We start from the raw sequence: 4,038 nt of genomic DNA on the forward strand, positions 1-4,038 counted from the left end.
ATCAATGCCAAACAATTTGGCATTCAGCTTCATGATTGCACCAAGAAACTTGGCAGTTTGCTCTTCAGTGACATCCTCATTCTCTTCAGAAGAGGAATACTCATCAGAGCTCATGAAGGGCATAAGGAGGTTCAATGGAATCTCTATGGTCTCTAGATGAGCCTCAGAGTCCTTTGGTTCCTCAGAGGGAAGCTCCTTATTGATCATTGGACGTCCCAGGAGGTCCTCCTCCTTGGGATTCACGTCCTCTCCTCTCCTCACAGGTTCGGCCATGGCGCTTATGTCAATGGCCTTGCACTCTCCTTTTGGATTCTCTTCTGTATTGCTTGGGAGAGTACTAGGAGGGATTTCAGTGATCCTTTTACTCAGCTGGCCCACTTGTGCTTCCAGATTTCTAATGGAAGACCTTATTTCATTCATGAAACTTACAGTGGCCTTAGATAGATCAGAGACTAGATTTGCTAAATTAGAAGCATTTTGTTCAGAGTTCTCTGTCTGTTGCTGAGTTGATGATGGAAAAGGCTTGCTATTGCTAAACCTGTTTCTTCCACCATTGTTAAAGCCTTGTTGGGGCTTTTGATCCTTCCATGAGAAATTTGGAAGATTTCTCCATGTTGAGTTATAGGTGTTTCCATAAGGTTCACCTAAATAATTTACCTCTGCTATTGCAGGGTTCTCAGGATCATAAGCTTCTTCTTCATGAGAAGCCTCTTGAGTACTGTTGGATGCAGCTTGCATTCCATTCAGACTCTGAAAAATCATATTGACTTGCTGAGTCAATATTTTATTCTGAGCCAATATGGCATTCAGAGTATCAAATTCAAGAACTCCCTTCTTTATAGGCGTCCCATTACTCATAGGATTCCCCTCAGAAGTGTACATGAACTGGTTATTAGCAACCATGTCAATGAGTTCTTGAGCTTCTGCAGGCGTTTTCTTTAGGTGAATGGATCCACCTGCAGAAGTATCCAGTGACATCTTTGATAGCTCAGATAAACCATCATAGAATATATCCAGGATGGTCCATTCTGAAAGCATGTCAGAAGGACACTTTTTGGTCAACTATTTGTATCTTTCCCAAGCTTCATAGAGGGATTCACCTTCTTTCTATTTGAAAGTTTGAACATCCACTCTAAGCTTGCTCAGCTTTTGAGGAGGAAAGTACTTGGCTAAGAAAGCCGTGACCAGCTTATCCTAAGAGTTCAGGCTGTCTTTGGGTTGAGAATCCAACCATAATCTAGCTCTGTCTCTTATAGCAAAAGGGAAAAGCATGAGCCTGTAGACTTCAGGATCTACTCCATTAGTCTTAACAGTATCACATATCTGCAAGAATTCAGTTAAGAACTAAAAAGGATCTTCATATGGAAGTCCATGAAACTTGCAGTTCTGCTGCATCAGAGAAACTAATTGAGGTTTCAGCTCAAAGTTGTTTGCTCCAATGGCAGGAATGGAGATGCTTCTTCCATGTAAATTGGAATTAGGTGCAGTAAAGTCACCAAGCATCTTCCTTATATTATTATTATTTTCGGCTGCCATCTCCTCTTCCTGTTCAAAAATTTCTGAAAGGTTTTCTCTGGATTGTTGTATTTTAGCTTCTCTTTAATTTTCTCTTCAGAGTCCTTTCAGGTTCTGGATCTGCTTCCACAAGAATATTCTTATCCTTGCTCCTGCTCATAATACAAGGAAGAATGGACAGAAAAATGATAATAATAATAATAGAGATCCTTTATACCACAGTATAGGGATCCCTTATGTGAGTAGAAGAAAAGAGGAAGAAATTCGAACACAGATAGAAGAGGGGGTTCGAATTTGGTGATGATGTAAGGAAGAGATGTTAGTTAATGAATGAATAAATAGAATAGGATGAGAGAGAAGGAGGGAATTTTCGAAAATTATTTTTGAAAAGGGGTTAGTGATTTTTTGAAAATTGGTTTTTGAAAATTTGTTAGTATTTTTCGAAATTTTTTTTTTGAAATAAAAATAAAAATAAAAATAATTAGTTAATTAAAAAGAAATTTTTGAAAAAGGGGGAGATATTTTCGAAAATTAGAGAGAGAGAGTTAGTTAGGTAGTTTTGAAAAAGTTAAGAAACAACCAAAAAGTTAGTTAGTTAGTTAAAACAAATTTTGAAAAGATAAGAAGTTAGGAAGTTAGAAAAGATATTTTGAAAAGATATTTTTGAACAAGATAAGATAAGAAGATATTTTGAAAAGATATGATAGGATTAGTTTTGAAAAAGATTTGATTTTTAAAATCACAATTAATGACTTGATTCATAAGAAATCACAAGATATGATTCTAGAACTTAAAGTTTGAATCTTTCTTAACAAGCAAGTAACAAACTTCAAATTTTTGAATCAAAACATTAATTGATTATGTTATTTTCAAAAATTTGGTATAAAATTAATAAAAAGATTTTTGAAAAATATTTTTGGAATTTTCGAAAATAACCATGAATTTTGAAAAAGATTTTGAAAAAGATAAGATTTTCAAATTGAAAATTTGATTTGACTCATAAGAAACAACTTGATTTTTAAAAATTTTTGAAAAAGTCAACTCAATTTTCGAATTTGATGAGAGAAAAAGGGAAAGATATTTTTTTTTATTTTTGAAATTTTTATGAAAACATGAAAATTATGCAATGCATGAAATTTTTAGATCAAAACAATGAATGCATGCAAGAATGCTATGAATGTCAAGATGAACACCAAGAACACTATGAAGATCATGATGAACATCAAGAGCATATTTTTGAAAAAATTTTTTAATGCAAAGAAAACATGCAAGACACCAAACTTAGAATTCTTTAATGCTTGCGCACTAAGAATTCAAGAATGCATATGATAAATATGAAAAGACACAAAACAAAAAATCATCAAGATCATACAAGAAGACTTACCAAGAACAACTTGAAGATCATGAAGAACACTATGAATGCATGATATTTTCGAAAAAATGCAAGATGCATATGCAAGTGACACCAAACTTATGATATGACTCAAGACTCAAATAAGAAACACAAAATATTTTTGATTTTTTTTTTATTTTCTAATTTTTTTGGATTTTTTCAAAAATTATATGAAAAAAAGGAAAAATAAGGATTCCAAAATTTTTAACATGAATTCCAGGAATCTTGCCATGTTAGTCTAAAGCTTCAGTCCAGGAATTAGACATGGCTCACTAGCCAGCCAAGCTTTCAAAGAAAGCTCCAGTCCAAAACACTAGACATGGCCAATGGCCAGCCAAGCTTCAGCAGGTGATCAGAAACAGTAGCAGGTGGATTAACTCCAACTAGCTTGCTCTTGATAACAAATTGCTGCCTCAGTCCAAATGAATTTAGACATGGCTTTACAGCCAGCCAGGCTGCAACATATAATTACATGGGCTGGAGTGATTAGTTGAATACCAATCCCAAAGTAGTTTGGGTATGGCTTTACAGCCAGATATGATTCAACATATTTCATGAAACACTAGAATTCATTCTTAAAAATTTTGAAGCCATAGAATAATTTATTTTTGAAAACATTTTTATTTTTTTTTCGAAAACAGGTGAGAGATTTTTGAAATTATTTTTGAAAAATTTTTGAAAACAAAACAAAAAGAAAATTACCTAATCTGAGCAACAAGATGAACCGTCAGTTGTCCAAACTCAAACAATCCCCGGCAACGGCGCCAAAAACTTGGTGCTGTTGCCGGATCAGAAGGGAATCTGGCACTGATGTTACCGGACCAAAAGCTTGCCGAAGACTCAAACAACCCCCAGCAACGGTGCCAAAAACTTGGTGCACGAAATTGTGATGTCCAGGCTCGGACAATCCCTGGTAATGGCTCCAAAGCTTGGTGCTTTGATCTTAATTCATAATTGTCACAACTTCGATACAACTAACCAGCAAGTGCACTGGGTCGTCCAAGTAATACCTTACGTGAGTAAGGGTCGAATCCCACGGAGATTGTTGGTATGAAGCAAGCTATGGTCACCTTGCAAATCTCAGTCAGGCGGATATAAAGTGATAATGGTGTTTTTGAATATTATATAGT

The 4,038-nt window shown here is 35.0% G+C and overlaps 1 non-coding gene across 1 annotated transcript; it reads left to right on the forward strand.

The window, feature by feature from the left end:
* Positions 1-1,032: 1,032 nt before the first annotated feature.
* On the forward strand, positions 1,033-1,140 carry LOC148567291 (small nucleolar RNA R71). Its single transcript, XR_015881980.1, has one exon. It is a non-coding gene; the product is annotated as a small nucleolar RNA R71 (small nucleolar RNA).
* Positions 1,141-4,038: the final 2,898 nt, after the last annotated feature.

This window comes from Arachis ipaensis, chromosome B4 (genome assembly GCF_059453495.1).
Source record: "Arachis ipaensis isolate K30076 ecotype BB chromosome B4, ASM5945349v1, whole genome shotgun sequence".
Taxonomy (NCBI): domain Eukaryota; kingdom Viridiplantae; phylum Streptophyta; class Magnoliopsida; order Fabales; family Fabaceae; genus Arachis; species Arachis ipaensis.